The 23,507-nt window shown below is 41.5% G+C and overlaps 1 protein-coding gene across 4 annotated transcripts in view; it reads left to right on the top strand.

Moving 5' to 3' along the window:
* Positions 1 to 23,507, top strand: part of LOC126352328 (steroid hormone receptor ERR1) — a 361,140-nt gene that overhangs the window by 229,840 nt on the left and 107,793 nt on the right. The window lies entirely within an intron of this gene.

The following is a 23,507-nucleotide window of genomic DNA, read 5'->3' as shown; positions in this document are numbered from 1 at the left end:
CTGGACGTTTGAGCTTCGAGGATATGTGGTTATTGACTGTGCTCCCCAGGCACACGTCTGAGCTTTGCTTTGAGCCATCAGTCTGCCAGATGTGGCTATACAGCTCATGCTGCAAGAACTGTGCCCGCGAATTGCAACGATTGGGTTAGATTCCCATTCCAGCATACATTACAGTTAGTTAGTAGAATACACCCCGCTGCTGAAAGAAAGACTTCGTCAAGAAGTACAGAGGACTGTAAATGCAGAATGAATTCGTGTGCCTGATTTTGATAACCCACGCCGGATGGCTGTGTGAGCTACGTTACGCTGGAGGCTCTTGAGGCGGCAGACAAGTAATATATCGTTGACAGCTGCAGTCTCTTCACGGGGGGGGGGGGGGGGGGGGGGGGTGTCATTACGCCTTGTCAACGCTAAACCGAATGTAACCACCGACTACTATATACGCCAGCGACAAGGAGCGTTTCTGCATCGCGACATTGCTACTCACGTGATGTATGTCACGACAGTGACGTACGTATGGAACGTTTAAAGTAGGGATCCTAACTACTTGAAAATGCTGGTAATGAACCACGAAGTACGAGGACCTGAACTGCGTAGTTTCTTCTAGAATGTTAGCATTAGAGATATAACTGCTCTACAGTAAAAGTGTGACTTTGCTTTTCTCCTCTCACCCCTGTAGAGATCAATGCGTAAGCATACCATTAATCACGAACTGTGGTCTGTTTAACGAGCGCAGGAACAGGAAAGCAATGATTTAGTTGTCAGCGACTATATTCCCCCGTCTCTGTAGCCGAGGTGGTTAAAACATTGTTACTGTTTTGGAATATTGCAGCGTGGTTGTTGTTGTTGTTGTGGTGGTGGTGATGGTGTTCTACAGTCCAAATTCATCAGATGATCAAAACGAATTGCTAAAGATTTAGACAAAATATCCGTATGGTATAAAAGGGCCAATTCACTCTTAAGTCATGAAAAGTGTGACGTAATCCACACGAGCACTAAAAAGAATTTGTTGAATTTCAGTTACACGATAGCACATACAAATCTAAAAGCTGTAAACTCAACTAAATGCTTAGGCACTGCAATTACGAATAACTTAGAATAACTTAAATTGGAACGATCACATAGATAATTTTGTGGAGTAAGCAAACCAAAGACCACGGTTTCTTGACAAAACACTTAAAAGATGTAACAAGTCTACGAAAGAGACTGCTTATAGCAGGCATGTTCCTCCCCTTTTGCGATATTGTTGTGCAGTGTGTGATCCACATCAGACGGAATTGACGGAGGGCATCGAAAAAGTTCAATGAAGGGCGCAGCTCGTTTTGTATTATTGGAATTTTGTTGGTGCCCTTCTACACAGAGAAAAATGCTCTTCATAACAAAGTGAGAGAAATGAGGTAGCACGGGCTGGCAGGCAATTAATTGTGAATTGCAGAGTAATCATGTAGACTTAGATTTAGAACGGCTCTCAACGCTGTTCTGTTCTGTGTCAGCCTCTTGAAGAACGGCTCTCAACGCTATTCTATTCTGTGTTAGCCTCTTCATCTCAGCATAAGTGTTCCCATTTGAAGCTGCTTGCTATAGACCCCCTAACAGTTTGTACCCCCCCCCCCCCCCCACACACACACACACTTCCCACCACTACCGACCGCGCAGGATTCCGTAACACCTCAGAATGTGTGCTATCAACCGCCGACCCTTTCTTTGAGTCAAGTTATGCCTTAAAACACTTTTCTCCCCGATTTGATTCAGAACTCTTTTATTAGTTACACGATCCGTATTATTTTTATCATTCGTTTGTCACCATTTTTCAAAAACTTGTATTCTCTTCTTGTCTGAACTTTTTATTGCCCACGTTTCACTTCCCAAAAATTAAATTTATACTTAGTGTTGCCATATTTCTCTTTTTCAGAAACACTTTTCTTGCTATTGCCAGTCTGCATTTTATATCCTCAGGTCTTCAGCCGCCAGTTATATTTTTGTCAAATAGCAAAACTCACCTACTACTTTTAGCGTTTCATTTCCCAGTCTAATTTCCTCGCGCCGCCTAATGACTGAGATACACACTTGGACGATTCAGTGCAGTATTGTGTTGTTACGTATGAAAAGGAGGGTAAACTTGAGACATGATGCCGGCACGAAGGTAGGCTCTTCTCGAATAGTAAGAATACAAACGAGGCCGTCGACTTAAGGTCGCATCCAATAAACGGTCCACCATCGATGGAGTCACATGCACTCACTTGGCAAGACATAACACTGAAGACTGCGATTTAATCCAGGACCTTCGGCGCCAAGTTTGGTGATCAGAAACTATGTACCACCACACCCCCTGTCCTTGCCTGTATGATACTGCCGCTAAAAATTTCTTCTGGCCCCAAGAGTCCATCCGGCTTCGGTAGAGTTAAGTACCACTGAACAAGTACGCTTTAGCGACCTCAGCTACAGACGCGCCGGAATGTAGTTCATTCAGTTGACGAAATTGTGGGTAGTAGAACGTTGTCATACTCTTCTATTGACGTTTCTCTCACGGAATACTTTACTTCCGTTACCTTTCACCAAAAGAAAATGGGAGCCATTATATCACTTTAAAATGGATTTGTCACTGCCTTGCAGAAGTATTCTCTGCCGCGGTTACACCGGGACGTAAATAATGCCTTTCAGTTTACACTTCCACTTGCGGCAGCTTAAATACTGAATTTGTGCCAACAGTCTGAAAATATGCTTACTACCGCAGCTACCGACTTTAATTTTCATGCTATTCATAATAGTGTAGCCTATTTAGTCAAGAGCGAAAGTCATAAAACATTGAACATTTTTTAGGAATTTACTGTTGAGGGATATAAAAGATATATTGTGTACGCTTAAGAAGGTGAACCTCAACTGTAACTTGGAGTCACTGTAAATATGTGCCGTATGTTTGAGACAGCAGAATAAATCGCTCGATAAATATATCAGAGCGAATAATAAATTTGTCTGACAGTCTTATGTAGAGCTAAAATACATGCGATTTTAAGAGTCCTCTAGCTTCTGCCAGACAGAAGGCGAGGACAGCGTTGAATGAAGTACCTTTTACATTATTAGAATAGTTTCTTTTTCGGCTTTCGCTTCCATCTTAGGTTGTATCGCTCATCATCCGATTGATCTCTCCTCTCTAAATTCAGGGTGTTGGGAGTATAAGTGCAGACAGTGTACTTAACAACAGTACACCTGTATTTTCTCCACTAGCAAACTAATAATTATAGCAATTGCGAGTAGTATGTTTCTAGGTTGGTTAGTACCTCCAAGTAAACTTGGCACAAGCAAGCCATTAATGTTAATTTTCACGTGGGCAGTAGGTCGTGTATTTATGGACGGAAAACGGTTAATCTATACTGACAGGCGTAGTACAGTTCACGGTGCCGTTACAACTTTGTAGAAAAAAATCATGTAGTAAATTATGTGATGTGCTAGTGGAAAGAATGTTAGATACAGAAAAAAATTAACAATCAAGTGGGTACTTCACTGACGCACTGTATAAGACACGAGAAACTATATCGGTTAGGTCCAGGGAAAAAGGGGGATGGGGAATTTCCCTCATACTCTACACTGACGTGTGCCTTGTTTCGCCGTGCTGGCATGGAAACTGTTTTATTAAAGAAGTGGTAAGATACATGTGTCGTATTTGGGAAGACTGTAGTTCAGCTCCCCGTTCACACACGCAGATATATATTTCGGTGAGTACATTATTTTTTAACTGTAAATTTTATTTCACGCGAAGCTCCTAGTAGAGGACTCCGTTAGGAGTCTCATGGAGATTATGATTCCTAGCTTGCTTTCACATAACCTTCGACTGAGAAATGTTAATGGACTACTGATAATTGCTGGTGATTTGAAACCGGTATAGTTATTGAACAATTTAGTGAGCACAGACTGAAATAAACTACGACGGATGTCCAGAAAGTTAGTTACGATCGGTCACGAAATGGAAACGACTATGAAAATCCGATAAAGCTTTGCAAATATGTGTTGGGCAGTGTCTCTAGTATGACTCTAGGTAGAATTATGTCGCTCTTTTCATTCCTGAGCTCTTAGTGAGCGCGTAAAGATGTTATAGAAAATAGTGTCTCCCGCCAAGTACGAGGGACTGATGAGAATTTTCCCCTGAAGCTATGCAACCAACATTACATAACTGTCGTGCGGTTTCTTCTTCAAGACAATTCTCAGCCTCTTTCTGCAGGGGCAATGAAGATGTTCCTGCATCGTTTCAATTGGAAATGTTTGGTTACCCACAATACAACCCATAATTGTCTCCCACTGAGTTTCATCTCTGCTCAAACGAACCGCTGGATATGAAGACAACATTTTGGCACAGACAACGAGCTTTAGGCCAGAGTAGAGAATTGGCGGAAAGCACTGGCGGCTGCCTTCTATGATGAGAGTATTGGAAAGTTGGTATAACGCTACGACGAATGTCTGAGTCAGAACGGTGACTACGTAGAGAAGTAGCTGAAAGGTGTAGCTAACTGTTACAAAAGAAACATTTCTGATTTTCACTGTGATTTTCATTTCGCGATCGATCGTAACTTACTTTCTGGACAGCCCTCGTATAAGTTATTGTTTATTGTGAACGAAATGCTGGAGCCGTTCGCATGACTGCGTCTCGCCTTCCTCAAGCCACTAGGTTTCCTTTCATGCGTCAAGGAGTAGTGACAGACATAGGCTCCTTTTCTCTTTGCTGCCTTCCCACATACCGCGTGTAACTTTTGTTTCTCGTGCTCAGGCATCGTTATGGTTTCCTGAGTTATAGTTTTAGACGAGATCGCACACCTCCCGTAGTTTGCGCGCTTAATTCAAATCCCTGTGATACAGATTTTACGCGTCTTCACTGCAAAATTTCGAAATGGTTAAGACAATGCAATTGCATTCGGGAGGACACGGTTTGCAAATAATGTCCAGCCCTTCCGGCCCAGACATTCCGTACCTAATCTTTCACGGAGAATGCCTAGATAGTCTTGTCGAATAGGTCACGGCCGATTTCCCTCCTCATACCTCCCCACCGGAGATAGTCACCTCCTAGAATAACCTTTTGCTAACTAGAAGCTGAGGCTTAATCTTTCTTTGTAACCGATATCAACTGATACGGATGACACAGACAGTTTCCCTCCCGAACCCTCGTTAAGCGAGCCTGTGCTAGAACGAATAAGATGAAGACTATGCTCTCAGCGTCCTTCCGACACTTTCCGCTCACCTGAAATGACGACCACCGCTGCGACACGCCGTGTATCTTGTGTACGCTGAACCTTGGAGGTAGCATCACCAACATGTTAGTTCTCACAATACGCATTCGCTAATAACCAAGCACGACGGACACGCATTACTCATTGCTGTCAGTTGCCCTACCGCTCATTGTCCTTCCTCTCGTATTCAACCACTGGCGTTATTCTCGCATACAAAAGTAACAAAGTTCTAAGGCAATTGATCTGTTTACAGACGTCATCAAACGTATCAGACTTCCACAAATTCACCGAATACAGGTTCTTTGCAACCTCAACAAAACTGCAATGTTTTCAGAGTGGAAGTCACTGTCAACGAATATCTGAAACAGCGGTTTGACAACGCTTACGGTTCTTTGTGTGTTACGGAAATTCGCCAGATGAGATTCCTAATGAATGCTGCACTGTATGAATTTCGTAAATTAGAGGCTCACTAAGCTAAAAACCGAGCGAGATGGCGCAGAAGACCCTTAATTCGTTCTGGGGGAAGTGCGGTTCAAATCCCCGTCCAGTCACACAGATTTAGGTTTCTCGGGATTTCCTAAATTACTTACGGCATATGGTTCCTAGCTAAAATATGAATTTGGGTGATCGCTCTTTGATTTGAACCGCCGTCCTACCGGACAACGTGTCCAGTGTCTTACTATCGTGCCACCTACAGGTGTAAGACAAAAATATGTAAGCATCGTGAGAAATGCTTGCATGAACATGAATGCAGATGCTAGCCACACCTGCAGGTTGTGCTGTTGTATTTGACCATGAGCGGCATCTGGATCAGTTTTCTAACTAATTGTAAGTGCATTATGTCAGAGTTAAGTGAATTGAACGTGAGCAAATTGCTGGTGCTCGTATGATGAGTGTTTTTCTACCAAAAGTAGCAGAAGTGTTGTTGGTGCTCGTATAACGGAGGTAGCCGAGGTGTCTGGAGGTTCAGCAGGCACCGTACCAAGATTTATACAGGGTGGAGCAGAGGAAACGCACGTTTTTTGAACCGCTAGTACGCGGCAACGAGAGGGGGTATTGACCTTGAATAAATGTTGGCAGACTGCCCATATAATGCAGTTTCAGTCGCTTTGGAGCTTTGGAGCGTAGAGCATCGTGTGTTCGTTGTCGAGCAGTACTTCACAAACAATGATTCCATAGCCACAGTGCAACGTCTTTTCCGTCAAAATTTTAGAATTGGACGTCGAGATGCAGTCCTGATCGAAATCAGTACTCCGATGAGTTGCAACGTTTAGAAGTACTGGATCTGTGATGAAAAAGAAACCACCTGGTCTTCCCCGTACTCCGGACGACAGGCTGTAGCGCTGGGTGTGTCACGTCGTTCGCTTCACCACATCTTACATGATGATCTTTTCTAAATTTGACCCGTACAAGATAATGATCGTCCAGCAGCTTAGCGAAGGGGCTTTTTTGCAGCGCACAGAGTTTTGTCGCGTAATGGACGAAATTTTATTTAGACGGTTACGTCAATGTTCAAAGTTGTCGGTATTGGGCGCTGGAGAACCCACAGGAATTAAACCAAAGACCTCTCCACAGTTTAAAAGTAACAGTGTGGCGCTGCATTTCAAAGATGGGGATTGTTGGACCCCATTTTTTCTTTAAGAGGAAGGAACTGCAGTTACTGTGACATCAGCGCGCTATGTTAAAATGTTAAAACAACTTTCTTCGTCCAGAGATTGAAGGGCGTCAAGTGAACATGAGAGGATATGGTTTCAGCAGGACGGTGCCACAGCCCACACGGCGAGAGCAGTCACGGAAGTGGTTCGACAAATGTTCCCAGGACATGTATTTTGAAATCTGGTGATGTTTACTGGCCCCCTCGCTCATCCGATTTGTCGATATGCGACTTCTTTTTGTTGGTATCTTTAAAATCAAAAGTCTACATGAACAAGCCTCGCACATTCGAGGACCTGAAGAATTCCGTTCGTCAGGAAATTGAAGCCGTGCCGAATGAAATGTTGGAGAGAGCCATGCGTGACTTTCGGGAGAGGGTCCAAATTTGTATACAGCAAGAATGACATCATCTCCAAGATATTATCTTTCGAACCTAATTAAAGTATGTATATTTCAAAACTGCATTAAAAAATCTAGCACTTAATGCTTGCATTTATTATTTTTATCACACCGTGTCCCAGTTATTCAATAGTGAAAAACATGCGTTTCCTCTGCTCCACCCAGTACCAAATAGAGGGACAGCAGAAAAACATGATCCCCTAACATACAACGCGGCCTAAAGTGTCTTATGAGTAATCATGGCACACGGTTATTGAACAGGATTGTGACGAAAACGAAGCCACGACTGCAGCAAAAGTCACTGCAAAACTGAATGTCGCACTCGCTAACCCTGCCAACAAGCCCCCCCCCCCCCCTCCCAAAAAGAGGGAGAGCTCTAGAAGCAGGGAATTTCAGGGCAAGGTGGAATAATAAAACCAGTCATCACTGATGCAAAGCCCCGTAACAGTAAAACGTGGTGCCGGAGCCATAAAACCTGACGCATAAAACAATGGAAGAAAATCATTTAGTCGGATGAATGTTGTTACACTCTGTTCTCACAACAGTGGAAAATGATTGGGATTCGGCGACGATTTGGGCAGCTATATCGTGACATTCCAAGGTACCCATCGTTACTCTGCGAGGTCGCATTATTGGCGAGGATCGTGTGACCGTTTTGGTTGATCAGGTCCATCCAATAGTAGCGTTTGTTCCCCAATGGAGAGACTGTGTTCCATGATGAAGTGGCCGCTTTTCAGATAGCTCCCATCGTCCAGGATCGTATTTGTGAACACGAGGATGATTTGTCGCATCTTACCTGGGCGCTAGTCACTGTATCTCAATATTATTTAGCCTTTGTGGTCTAGTTTGGGGAGAAGGTTGCATGATCGCTATCCACCTCCATCATCGTTAACGGAATTTATCATTATTTTGCAGGAAGAAGATTCCCTTAAACAGCATATACGACCTGTATTTATCCATTCCGAGACGACTGGAAGATATTTGAATGTCAGTGGGTTTCCTACGCCGTATTAGACGTGGTAATGTGTGTGTGTGTGTGTGTGTGTGTGTTTTTTTTTTTTTTTTTGTTTCCATATTTCTGTCTACCTTCTGTATATCTATATCTAGATACATACTCCGCAAGCCACCTTATGGTGCATGGCGGAGGGTACTTTGTACCAATACTAGTCATTTCCTTTCCTGTTCCACTTGCAAATACAACGATAGAAAAACGACTGTCTACATACCAAAGTACGAGTTTTAATATATCTTGTTTTCGTGGTCCGTACGCAAAATGTACGTTGGAGGCATTATAATCGTTCTGAAGCAGCATCAAATGCAGATTCTAATTTCTCTAAACAGTATTCCTTCCTTGCAAGGGCTCCCATTTGAGTTCTCAAAGCATTTCTGTAGTACATGCGTATTGATCGAACATACCTCTGAATTTCTGCGATGTCTTCCTTTTTATCCGACTTGGTGGGGATCCCAAAAACTCGAGAAGTAATCAGGAATGGGTCGCCCTAGTGCTCTACACGCGGTCTCCTTTACAGATGACCCACACTTACCTCAATTTCTCCCAATAAACCGAAGTCGACCATTCCTTCCCTGCTGCAGTAGTAGCTCCGTTCATGAATTACAGTAAATGGTTTATTTTGTAAGGGTCATCCGAAACAGTCCCGAGAGCTTTATATGTACAGGTGGTGCCAAGATTAGGGAAAGCGGGGGGGAGAGAGTATCACTCCATCCCAACCGGCATACTATGCTACTTCAGTATTGCACAGTTTAAAAAATTTAAAAAGAAGATACTGCACAAATATAAAAGTAACACCCAAAACACAATACATTAATTTATTTGCAAATTGAAGAAACACGGCTGGACTGTACAGAATGCGTGAGGCTGCTACAGGTTAACCTTGTGTGTTTCCCGGCCACGTCTCTGTTCAAAACACCGCACCTGGCTTCGTGCCATACTGCGAACAGATGACTCATATGACTTATGTAATACACATTTCACTAATGGCGACGGACATGAGAATGCGTTCCCAGTTTCAGTTGCTGGGTAGTTACTTTAGATGTGACAGAGAGAACTTCCCGCATTCACCTGTGTGTCTCTCGATTTGTCCTCTAGACAAAAGGCCTAAGTCTAAATGAGGCATTGACGTGGGAAAGGTAGTAAGTCAAAACAAATCATTTTTCAGATTTTTTATGGAAAAGGTACGTAGACATGGCGCCGGTGGTACAGAAGTAGCAGGATGTCAAAATCCCGAGCGGTTGCGTTCGTAAAAACGACACAAGATGGCACTTGTAGCAGCACCACGTCAGGTGGCATAAATATGGGAATTAGTCGACAAGTTGCCGAATTACCAACTTTTACTCTATAACCAATTGTTCATTACTGATTCGCTAGTAACGTTACTGGGAGTTGTTAGTATGACGAAATCCCTCCGAAACAAGTTCAATACAAATTAGTAATTTCATTATTTTCCGTCTGCAATGGAATCTACTTGGTTACATTTAGTGGTAACGCCTAGTTAATTGCGTCTGTTATGGCGTAACCGATTTGTGTACTTCCTATGTGCAGGTTACTTGTAAGCGCAAACATAACTGCCAAAGTTTTGAAGAGAGTGGTCTTCGGAAGCTGCACTCAGAGTTTTGGAACCGAAACTGGATGAGTCAAAGAAATTTTCTTTTTCGTGTAATCAGTATAGTGCAGATAAAACGAAAGAAGGCTGCGTGATACCGACGATCCTGCTTTGAGTAGAAGCCAAATATCTGTTACTGACTATGACGGTGTGGTGTGACTACTACACCGGCTAAAATAAAAAATTAGTTGGTTTTAATGTCTTTAATCTTGCGGCGGTAAACAGTATAGTTTTTAATATCAGTTTGAAATTTCTAGTGTCGGGCGATTCTTATATGCCTTGTGACCGAAATTTCGGCATAACAGAAGAGAAACAAGATTTCACAACCAATGACTCCTGACGAAATACCTAGATAATTATAGATGCAAGGAGTGAACAACCATTCATTGTTGTAAATAAGACAGAGGAAGGCTTCTATGGTTTCGCCTCGGTCTGTATAATACAACATCAGTAAATATCAGTTCTGCTTCTTGGATTAGAATTGTGAGAGATAAACTGCCCATCGTAGAAATATAAAAAAATCATTCAATGAAATGGAACCGTGGAGGGAGCACAACATTTTGAAACAGGATAAATCTGTCAAGAACATCTCTGCAGCTCGTTCTCTGCCGCCAGCTAGACGAAGACCCCTCATTAGTGATGCTAAGGAAAAGACCTCATGCCGATGTTGGACTACGTGGCATCAAATATCATTCATTTTACCGTAGTCTTTCACACGACAATTATATTTCTTACACAAATTGTGGTATCTTGCTGTAGATATAATTGTAAAGTTGTGTTCGACTTAAACGTGCAATTACTACTCCCAGACGGAAGGGCATGATCATTGGCTTTCGGGCCAAGGATGGAAGCATTTCCGGAACGGGTAAGTTCGTAAACTGTTCGCTTGTTGCTGTGGTTACAGTACAAGATCTGTTCAAAAAATTCCGGGACATTCGTAATTTAGCGCCAATGCTGTATTGGAGCGAGAAACGGTTGGCATCCCTGCAAGCTCCGTGTTTAATGTGAATATGCCGGAAGTTTCATTGTTGTATGTTTGTTAGTTATTGTTCAGCGCTGTATTGGGTAGAGCGTTGTGTAGCACAGTTTGCCAACTTCGAAATGGCAAAGTTAGAGGAGCAATGCGTCTGCATTAAATTTTGCGTGAAACTCAACGACCCGTTAAAAGAAGCACACCAAATGATGCAGGAAGCCTACGGTGATGAGGTGCTTAAGCCGTACTCGGATTACGAATGGTTCAGATGGTTTAAAAATGGCCAGACGGAAATTAAAGAAAGATGACCTTCGTTCAGAAAGCCCTTTGACTTCTGTCGACGACGCTAATGTCAGGAATGTCAACTAAATTGTGCGTGCCAATCGAAGACTGACTGCCCAAGAGATTGTGTTTTCGCCAAGTTCGTCCCACCGCTCATGAATGAAGACCAGAAAGACCTTCGCCTTGCAACCCGTAAAGAGCTTTTGGATCGCGCAAATGAGAACGAGATGTTCGTTACGAGAATCACAACTTGTGATGAGACATGGGTCTACGGTTTTAAATCCTGTTGATGATGAAGGAGACAGCTACTGAATGCTTGAGTGTTTATTTTGAAGTGAGGGAGCTTGTAAACTGAGGAGATTTTATTGAAGCAAGCCATGACGAATGACTCAGAGGACACAGTAGCCATGAGATATCATATTTTGACTAGAATACTGTATATCTCACTCCTATGTGACAAACTGATCCCCCTTTAGTTGTCCGATAGTGCGCGGTGTGACCAACATTGTGCATATCCTATGAGATCAAAATTATTCTGACACCTACATATGTTTTTAGAAAATTAACAAGATTCCATGGAAGAAATACAACAGCTTTTGGAGATGCTCCTCGTGTCTATACAGGGACTGTACTGAGAAATCACCTTCATAACACTGACATGTCACTTAGCGGTGTGCATGGAAAGAAAGATCGTCAGTAAACATCTGTAATTCCTCGTTATAGTAACCGTGCATGACGTGTATGTGAGGTAGTAACACGTCGCCCATAACATACTCTTCTGGATTTTTTATCAACAGTAAAAACCTCTCCATGACGCACAACACTTCACTAGTAGTCTCTACCACAGAAGCTTGTTATTGACAGTACCCATATTCTCACAGCAACAAAACTGCATAGTAATAAGTTGCGTGAGTACTGTCTTTCCCACATCTAACGAGTGTTCTGGGGGAACTGTGGCATATGGCAACAAATACTAGTCTTCACAATACTTGAGATGTGATTGAGACATGCACAGAGATTTACTATTTGGTTGAGATATGCATAGAGATTCACGATTAGGTAGTCATTTGATAAAATATATCCTGATTTACATTTTCCTGAGTAAAGAGTTCGGTATTATGCTGTGTTAAGTCACATCTGTTCCCTAGGAGACATAATAATATCCAATTTGTAAAAATATTTATTATTTTTTTAGCTGACTATCTCATATATATATATAATGCTCTGACAGAGCGATAACAATGTGCATATATTGCAACTTTAAAACTTAGTCATTCTTCATTTCACATCAAACCCTATAGCCATGCAGCAATATTTCGCAAAATAGTTGTTTCTTTTGTATGCTTTGAATTCTACTTATATTATATTGAAACCTAATGGAATATGACTGCGATCTTCTATTGAATTCTTACACTTATACAGTTACATAATTCAACATCATCATTATCATAATCGACATTCCAATACACACTTCACAATATCATCAAAAAGTCTTTTAACGTGGACTCAACATCGATTCAGTCTGTCTACTACAATATATATTGCATCTGGCAAACCACATGTGTTTGCAGCATTTTGACAGTTCATAAATACACATTTTGACAGTTCATAAATACACTTTGCAATGACTTGAGCTGTTTATTTTAATGTATTCCCAACAAACACACCGGCTACTGACGCACTGACACGCTGCTGCTGACAAACATACAGATCTTGAGATGGAACAGGCTGTATCTGGTTGTTAACTGTCTCCTATTGTATTTGAATTAACCACAGTTCCATAACTCGCTGTGCATTTTCTACTTCACCTATAACTTTCAATTCATCCCAACCCATTCGTGGTCAAATGATATATATCAGTGAACAATAATTTGATTTCAGCAGCTATCTAGATGGGTGGACTGATGGTTTTATATAGCCCTCACTAGTTGCTTTCTACCAATCATGATAGTCCACAACTGCCTGGAGTGGGAGGATGGCTAGCAAGTTGAAAATTGTTGGCCAAGGGTGGACAAGTTGGATGAAATGGCAGGGAGGAGCCCTATTTTGAATTTCCTTGGCGTATTTCTTTTCATGGGATAAGGCGAGTTGTTGACAGAAACGGAAGTAGGGCATAAACTGCTTTTTATAAGCACAGGAGAGAGTTGCAATGCTCCGTAAATTATACTCGTAATGTGGGTGCGATATACTTCTTCTATGGAAAGGACATCCTGCAGTATCTATTTTTTACTGTGATATGCAAGAGGCTGGTCTGAGAGGATGGAGTGCTTTATAAGAAGATAACAATGCCAGTAGGCCATAGCAAATTGCAGAAATACATTGGAGTTACCAACCCAAATTTGAATGGATGCATAAGGTTGAGACAAAAATGATCATTCGCAAAAGATACGGTTTCAAAAACAGTACTACTTATATAGCTGCGTTACGTGATTGGTTGTGGCTGACATATTAGGTCGGTATACTTCATTCAGGTATGTAACTCGCAAAACATAAGGGCGATTACAACATGTAGGGAGGTATATAGACACTCATTTTTCCATTCTATCAGTGTGTTAGAGTGTAATGGTAGGGAGGTCTATAATACTGCTATGGTGTGCCTCTGCTATGCACAGTACAGAAGCTTGTGAGGTATTTGTTGGATGTAGAATGTTCGCAGATGATGCAGCTGTCTGTAATGTCTGTAAGAAGGCAGTAGTGAATTCCAAGAATATCTGTAGGCAGTCTGTGATTACTAGTGCAGTTGACTAGAACTTATAAGCCTACGTTGGGGCTCGGGTTCATTTGCAGGAAGCTTTAGGAATGTATTTCATCATCATTCATGAAACAAGTGGTTTACGAAACACCTGTTAGACCAACCTTTATTACGAGTATTTGCTGGAGCCCTCAAAATGTTGAATTAATAAAGGGGTTAGTGTTTCATCACATCTGTGCGAGTATATTACATAGACAATCAACAATGAGCTTCTATGGTAGAAGCTACGAGAGATGGATAGTGCACATGGAGAGGTTTTCACCTTTCAGAAAAAATACAGTCTGAGAGTATGGTATAGGTGATAAATTATTCCCTTGCACACATATCTCGCAGTGACTATCAAGAGGAATTACGGATGTTTACTGACAGCCACTCTTTCCATGCAAATGGAGCAGGATGAGTGTTAATGCACTCTCTGTCACAGGGGGAGAAGTAGTATGTTGGTGTTAAGAATCTGATTTCTCTGTGAAGTACCTATACACACACACTAGTATCTTTTCTGAAAGCTGTTGTATTTCTTGCATGGAATTCTGTTTAAGTTCCTAATAACATATGTAGATGTCTGGATACTTTTGATCAGATAGCACATGCAGAATATATATCACACAGCACACTATCAGGCAACTAAAATGGGACAAGCTTGTGCAGTATCTATGTGGAGTCGATATCTCACTATATTAAGTACAGTATAATGAAAGGTGCAGAAGTAAGCTTACTTGATCATTGCTGTGGAACATTATTAATCCGCCATCCCCTATAGTTTGCGACCAAGGAGTGTATATAGCTTTACACATGTATGATTAATATGTCAGGATGCTAGAATGTTAATAACGAAGTAGCCTTTCTAATGATTATGAGGCCATATTATAAAATTACAATGTACGACTGGTGGCATCTACAGTTAGAGTGTCAGCCCTGTGTGTGAGAACACATCTTGCTTAATCCAATATGGCATGGGGTGGGATGATGCTCGAACGCATCTGCATATTTAATCTGGAGTGTGAGGTGGGGGGGGGGGGGATGCTAATGCATGTGCACTCTGCCGCGCCATATATAATCTCCCACTCAGTAAAACTGGCAACTGTACTGGTCTTGCTGTGGAAGAAAAGCCTAGGTGATGATAGGAGGGAGAGCCTGTATAGAGAGGTTATTTGGAAGATTAAACACATTGAGAAACCTCAAAATGCTACTGTTGAGACATGACTGAATTCCTAGAGGATATATTCTCCTATAATATCTCAAAGTGAAACAGTCACAGTGCAACACAAATCCCATGTGCATTTCTTTAACTTGCCAATCACGATTTTCGAATGGTTCAAATGGCTCTGAGCACTATGGGACTCAACTGCTGTGGTCATTAGTCCCCTAGAACTTAGAACTGCTTAAACCTAACTAACCTAAGGACATCACACACATCCATGCCCAAGGCAGGATTCGAACCTGCGACCGTAGCAGTCGCACGGTTCCGGACTGCGCGCCTAGAACCGCGAGACCACCGCGGCCGGCAATCACGATTTTCTTTTTATGTTCGGCATGTATTTTGATCAATAGCGAGAGAGAGATCTCATTTTAAATCCCACTAGTAGGTGTCCAACTACTTTTGGTGAGATAGCTCATTGCTAAAACTGGAGCAAATTCTCAAATAAGTTTTGTGATGTGTTCTCTCTTTCTAATATTTACTATCAAAAACAGTCTTCATCACAAATTATTTATTCCGGTGACCGGTTTCGACCACAACTATGGTCATCTTCAGACCAATGAGCAAGAACCTCTTTCTTGAGGTAAATCAGAAAGAGAGGTTCGTACTCATTGGTCTGAAGATGACCACAATTGTGGTCGAGACTGGTCACTGGAATAAATAATTTGTGATCAAGACTGTTTTTGATAGTAAATATTAGTAATAACATTGATCACTGTTTGCTCCCACAATGTATTCAAAAGTTCTCTCTTCGTTGCAACAGTGGTAATGTGGAGTGATAGCAGTGATAGCTCTGACTGGGAAGGGGGCGTATACTGTGCAGAGACAGGATGATCCTGGCAGATTGGTGTGCTGGAGTGGCCTCGAAGGTGGACAGTGGCAGAGACATCTAGCAATTACGTGTTCTTCGATAAAGGCACAATTGCCTCACATTCTATCCCACTCATAACAGGGAAAGTTAGGGAAATTAGTGTAATTTAGCGACTTATATACTTTTCTATAGAAACATTCCTGCTGTCATTCATAAGCCCACTATAATCATTTAGTGTTAAACTCGTTTTAGGCAACCTGATACTGCTGTCATTGTTTTTTAACATACTAATAACGCAGGGATAAGTTCCTTAGAAATTTAATGTGGGATACTAGTGTACTTTGTTTAAATATTAGACTATGATATGTATATAATATTTAAAGACTTGTATTTATGTGTGTGTCTATGAATAATGGGAGAAATTTGACAAAAATGTAAAGTGTTGCCCCAAAATTATAAATTGCAGTGGAAGGAGGTGGTCAAGCTTGTAGAAGGTATGTAGCAGGACTGTTTTTGTTGTTAAATAATACATTGCACAAATTGTTTAACACAGGATATCAGTATAATTTATTAACATATTGCACTATGGTAGCTGTGAAACACTTGGTCTTGTATATCCTCAGCGTATCTCAGTTAGGATTTCAGAAGAGTTGTTCTACTGACAATGCTCTTTACATATTCACTCACCACATTTTACAAGCATTAAATAAGAAACTAGCACCAGTTGGTACTTCTTGTGACCTATCTAAGGCATTTGGGTGAATCACAATATTCTCCGAAATAAACTGAAGTTTTATGTAGTTGATGGTATAGCCAACCAGTGAATAATGTCATATCTAACCAAAAAAATGCAGAAAACTGTACTTATTAATTCAACCAATTTACTTACTAATGCAACCAATATAGTCAAGGCTCAATCTTAGGTCCACTATTGTTCCTCATATATGGAAACAATCTACCATCTAATATACAACTAGCAGAATTAGTTCTTTTTGCAGTTGACACCTGTAGTGTAACCAATCCAAGCATACACACAGAAACAAAAGAAATGGTAAACAATGTTCTTAAAAGTACTTTTGACTAGTTTTCTGCAAACGGTCTCATTTTCAATTTTAAAAAGTTAACATATCCAGTTCTGGGCATGTGCCCATATTGAGGAGAATTTGAACAGGAAAAAGCATATTTTGTAAGTCCTACAACAACTTAGTTCAGCCACATGTGCACTTAGAATCATTGCAAATGTTGGGGAGAGACATATCCGTAAGTTAATCTATTTCGCTTATTTTCATTCAGTAATATGGAATAATGGTGTGGTGTAACTCATCTTTAAGAAAGAAAATCGTCATTGCTCGAAAGCATGCTGTGGTGCTCACCCATGATCGTCCTGTAGACATCTTTTTAAGCAGCTTGGCATACCGAATATTGCTGTACAATGTATTTATTCCCTCATAAAATTTGTTGTAAATAGTCCATTGCAGTTCAAAAGGAATGGTGATGTACATAATAACAATACCAAAAGGAAAAATGACATTCATTACTCCACATTAAGGTTGTCTTTAGCACAAAAAGGGATGCACAATGCTGCAGAAAATAGAACATAACTGTGTCTTAGGTTCGAAGCTTCGGTATTTGGAAGTCTGTGAGAAAATCGGTAAAATTGCGACAAATCGTCCCAAAACTGTAAATATCAATGGAGGGAGATAGTCATATTTTGATGTGGTTGCAGAAATGCCATTAGACAGAATACTATGCTGTAAACTGTGTTTAAAAAAATCGTAAATATCACCTGAATTTGCTGCTGCTGTTGATTGACCGACGTACAAAGCATGGATGTTAAGTCCACCTCATGATGCTGACATTCCAAAGCGTGTTGTGTGGCTGGTGGTAGTACACCAGTAGATATGCACTACATGAGAAGGGAGGGAATACCGCCATTTTGGATCATAAGTGTTAATAATTAAGTTTGCACTTGAATAAATATAACTTGGGAGGGTGATGGCCATTTTGGGTCTTAAATTATGGTAACTAAGATTGCAAGTGAGCAGTTTGTTTGCATTAGGTCCATAAATTGCACCAGTCTGTTTATACGTGGATGCTACACCAAGTAGCCAGTTTGTTTGCATAAGGAAAATAATGCCCCCATTGATCCCGAACTGGTACCCAGAATGCTAAATTTATTTCATTTAAACTTTCGTTTGGGTTGAAATCGGAGCTGTGTGACAAGCCTTTTGGATCTATAGAGACTGATCTGTAGAAGACAGTGATGGTTCTGAAAATCATGACAAAGGGAATAATTCGACAACGCCCATAATAGTCTATATTTTGTAAAATATTTTGTGAATGAAATTTTCAGTGTTGCCTTAGGTCTCAGAGCATGAGTTTGTGATGAAGTAGACCCAACTTATAGAAAACAAGAATGAGCATTGCTACAGCTTGGGAAGAAACGTTGCCCAATTTGCATGTGCTAACCACCGCACTGTCACATTTAATATATATATCTTGTTTCAGCACTGCATACAAAAAGTACGCAATTAATTATCCTTTATCACATTTTTTTGTATTTCTCGAACATGTTATCCTTTTTAATACTATTTCTGGGCTCATGTGAGCACTATTCAAGCGTTTTCGTTTTTTGTTCAATTTTAGTGGGCACTAAATATGTCTTGTGCCACTTTAGTTCTTACTGTACTGTGACTCACTCCTATTATTGAACAAAGTTATTCATTCATTTTATACCACCGTCAGTTTTCGATGAATAATGCTTCCCATCACATTCTAGGCACTCAACATCCAGAAAACTTATACTGTTGACACACCTGCAGAGGTGACTTCATGTTTTTTTTCCAAAACAACGTATTCCCTGAATGAAACGTAGTACATGAATGTGTTAGTGACTTTAAAGAATTTTAAATTAACAATCTAATAATGCAATAGATATTCATATCAACTGTTTAGTGATGCTGCCAATCAATGCAATGAAAGTTCCTATAATACATTGTGACATCAGATTAAACACTTGTTGAACAACACAGAGGAAGGTCATTCCATATAGGTACTACTTAAGTCCAAAAATTCCACTGTACTAAATACTAGACGAATTTCACGAGAGAATCGCCAACAGACGAAATATCAGACCTATTAGGCGAGCGACGTTTCTCTTGAATAGGCACGCAAGGAAAGTCAATGGCATTTATCGTTGAGCGGTATGAATTAAAGTTCTGCAAATCAGTTGTGTTGACTATTGAGGGCATCCACAATTCTGCGTAGGTTCATTCATGATACTTAATGGCGCCAAATTTTAACGTTGATCATTCATTCGATATGACGTGAGGTAAAGCACTCAGGGAGGTGGCATCAATTTCATAGCAACTAATGTCGTTTGAGGGGTCTTCGGTCTGATGTGGGTATCTTGTCTTGCGCAGTAGTAACTGCGCACTTTCTCCACAAAAATCAAGCAACACTATTGCATATGAATCGCATCTTTTCAAACGGACGGCCGTTGTTGATGTGTTGATTACCACGTTGACTCGATGTATGCGTCGGTAAGGAACGAATCGGCGAAGCTAACTAGTAGTTAGCTGCATCAGACCCCCGTTGGCAACCACATGAACCAGCAGCTTATAACTGGCGCAAAGGTAACTTTTAGTTTCGATGCAGAAATTAAAATTTACCCCTCTTTCCATGTTCAAGTTAAAATGTACGTCAATTTTTTATCTTTAGTCCTGTAGAAGATATAGTTTTACGAATCTTTGTGAAGCGTCCTGCAATTTTTATCTTTGGCTAAGACGTAAGATAATTGGTTAAACCCTAATCTTCCTTCCATAATTCCATTATGCCTAAACTCAATTCAGAGTACTAGATCTGTGCAAAATATTCCAGTACTTTGTCCACAAAATAATTCTGCGCTTACCTTTTACTTATTGTGCATGGTCTCCTTCGCAATACACTGCATAATGCTGGGTTCGCACACGCAACTAATGTGACGCCACAACTTGTGGGTTTCTGTAGAGGCACCGTTCATAGAGGACGCCGCAAATTCTTCGTAGTTGCACAGCTTTCAACACGGCGTCAACTGAAATCATATGGGCGGGTATTTATATTATAGCGACGATCATGGCATTAGAGCTGTGAAAGAGGTAAACACAAGGAACAAGAAACCTTAATGTTAAATCCGAAGACAGATTTAGCTCAGGGATAAATCGGGGGTCACAAACCAGGATTGCCACAAGTATTCCCAGTTAAATTCCCTGATTTTCAGACAAGTCTTAGCATTTTCCCCTGATAGATTTTGAGATCTCAAGGGTAAGCAAAGACGTAAGTTGATAATCCATCTTTGCAGCTACCGTACAAGAAACAATAGTGCCAAACGTTGTAATTAACTGTTTTTAGATGGAGAAAGCAAGCCAATTGGTATATGTGCTTCACTAAGGCCACTGATGTTATTTTCTTTCAATAAAACGAAAGACATTTGATGACAAAAATACGCATTTTGTTGGAGTCGCAAGGCGGATTTAAAATATCTTCACTGAGTTCAGAAACAACCTCAGAAAAAATAGGCCTCTTGAAAGAAGAGTGTAAGGCAGGGGAAAACCAATAATATAGGTGACCACCAACAAAATGTTGGTTCTACTATGTTCAATGCTGTCAGCCCCTGTGTTACATCTATTATTTTACAGGTGTTATGTGAATTCTCTTTCGAGAAATATGAGCACATAGCGTACGAATCGCCAGCGACTGCCACAACTTTCTTCTTCTTATAGTCCATATTTTCTAATATACAAGCTACTGTGAAGTGCCAAAATGTACTATAATAAATAAATGTTTGTAAAATGCCACACCTTACAACGTACCTGCAATTTCTGAAATCTATCGCCCATGGCCCTCTGCACTGCCCGAGGAGCACGACAGTCCTGGGTCCATGGATAAACCACGAAAATCCGCTGCATTGTGCCACACACAAACAGACCCCAAATCCACTAATGTGGCCACCTATTCAGGAGTCACAGACAGCATGTTGATGAAACGGGACTGCGGTGATCAACCCATGCAGCAGATAGCTTGTGCAAATACGCTGACAATCAATAATAATGAGGATAGGTAGTAACACACCGCAAAGATGATCGCTGAGCAGGCACGTAGAAAAGACAAATCACACTCTCACAACTAAATTTTTGGTCATAGCCTTTGTCAGAAGACGAGAGTACAACGGCCACCGTCTCTGGCCGTTGCGTGTACAGTCTCTGAGAATCAGATCCAAACGAATCACTCCTCACACCTCCTTGCCTCTCATCTGCAGCTGCCAGGCTAGCGGCGACAAATGGTGGCACCAATGACTGCAAGCTGAGGGGAGTGGGAGGAAGGGGGGCAGAAGCAGTCGTTATGAGGGAGTAGGGAAGCGGCACACGTGCTCAGCTGCACCCACCCAATGACGATGCATGACATCTCAGTAAACAAGCCATTTCATCTACTGAGACGAAAACGAGTTTTTCCTGTGTTTTTTTTTTCTTTTTTCAAATGCCCTGACATCCAGAATGAGATTTTCACTCTGCAGCGAAGTGTGCGCTGATATGAAACTTCCCGGGAGATTAAAACTGTTTGCCGGACCGAGACTCGAACTCGGGATCTTTGCCTTCCGCGGGCAAGTACTCTACCATCTAAGCTACCCAAGCACGACTCACGCCCCGTCCTCACAGCTTTAGTTCTGCCAGTGCCTCGTCTCCTACCTTCCAAACTTTACAGAAGCTCTCCTGCGAACCTTGCAGAACTAGCACTCATGAAAGAAAGGATATTGCGGAGACATGGCTTAGCCACAGCCTTGGGATGTTTCCAGACTGAGATTTTTACTCTGCAGCGGTGTGTGCGCTGATATGAAACTTCGTGGCAGATTAAAACTGTGTGCTGGACCGGAAATTCTCTGTGGGGACGGGGCGTAAGTCGTGCTTGGGTAGCTCAGATGGTAGAGTCTTGTCCGCAGAAGGCAAAGGTCCCGAGTTCGAGTCTCGGTCCGGCACACAGTTTTAATCTGCCAGAAAGCTTCCCTGGCATGTTTGAAATTTCCTGACTTTCAGAACCTGTGGCAACCCTGCAAACATCTGCAAAAGAAATAACGTACGAAGATGAAAATGCTGTCTGCTATGGTAAGCTAACCAACAGCTGGCATGTCAATATCGGCTGCAGACACGCTACTCTTCCAAAATTTAAAGAATCTTATTGTATTCGTTGATCTAGGCATTTCGAATAATTAATTTTTAGCTGCACTCGGGAGCTATTCCCACAAATAATCCACAATGCGGACTGGCTTGGCTTCAAAAGTCGCGAAGTTTCTGTTACATATTAATTTTATTTATTTATTCATCCAAAAATCTTTCAACATCGTGGGCTACATCATTGATCTGGTGGTGGTAAGTTCCTATGAGACCAAACTGCTGAGGTCATCATCCCTAGTATTACACACTACTTAATCTAACTTAAGCCACGGACAACACACCATGCCCGAGGGAGGACTCGAAACCGTCAGGGAAAGCAGCGCGAACTGTGGCAAGGCGCCTTAGACCGAGCGGCGCATTGATCTGAAAATAATCCCCCCCCCCCCCCCCCCCCAGACTGCTACAAAAAAATTAAGCATAAGTTGTTTTTTTACTTCCAGAAGCTGCGAAAGTGTACCAGCCGACCACTGTTTTGACTTTTCTCGGTAATAAAGCGAAAACGCACCGAAATCGAATGGAGCAATTACTTCACGATTAATTGCGACAGAATGTTCGTGTTTTGAAATACTGCCACCAAGGAGCACTGGAGCAAGTAAAGTAGCGTAACACAGTACAACCAAGTTGAACTTTTTGTGGCGTGACAAAAGTTGCGTCTCTTAAGAAAACAATGTTCATACATGCAATTGCAGTGTACCACTAGCTGTGGAGGCACTTTTCCAGCCTGTGTGGTCCCGGCTTAACTCCCAGATTCACTACTGACACGGATTTATGCGAGGGTTGGATCTATAATAGTGGCAACTATTTATTTACACCTCGTCCAAAATAGATACGTGTTTCAAAGGTTTACTGACCTTCAAAGTAGTCACCAGCATTGTGTATAACCCGTTGCCAGCGATGTGGAAGTCGTAGGATACTCTTAGCAGTGCCAGTCGTGTTGGCAATTCGAGCGCCGCGTTCTATTGCCCTACGAATTTGTAGCAGTTCTGAAGGGAATGCCGGGAAGTGTTTCCTTCATTTTAGAAATCGAGTTTAACTTACGAGGGCTTAAGTCGGGGGAGTGCAGTAGGTGGTATAGCACTTGGCAGCCCCATCAGCTAAACAAATCTTCGTGCTTGAGCATTGTCCTGAAAAATGACGGCCAGGTCCTGCAGAATGTGTCATCACTTCTGTCTCCATGCTGTTCATTTTGGAACACAATCTTTAGAGACAGAAGTGAGACACATTCTGCAGGACTTGATCATCATTTTGCAGGACAATGCTCAAGCACGTACAGTGCAAGCTGTTACTGATTTGTTTGACTGATGAGGCTGCTAAGTGCTATACCACCTACTGCACTGCCCTGACTTAAGCCCTCGTGACTTCAACTCGATTTCTAAAATGAAGGAAACACTTTCTG

Source organism: Schistocerca gregaria, chromosome 1, assembly GCF_023897955.1.
Source record: "Schistocerca gregaria isolate iqSchGreg1 chromosome 1, iqSchGreg1.2, whole genome shotgun sequence".
Lineage (NCBI taxonomy): Eukaryota > Metazoa > Arthropoda > Insecta > Orthoptera > Acrididae > Schistocerca > Schistocerca gregaria.
This window is presented reverse-complemented; position numbering and strand designations above follow the sequence as displayed.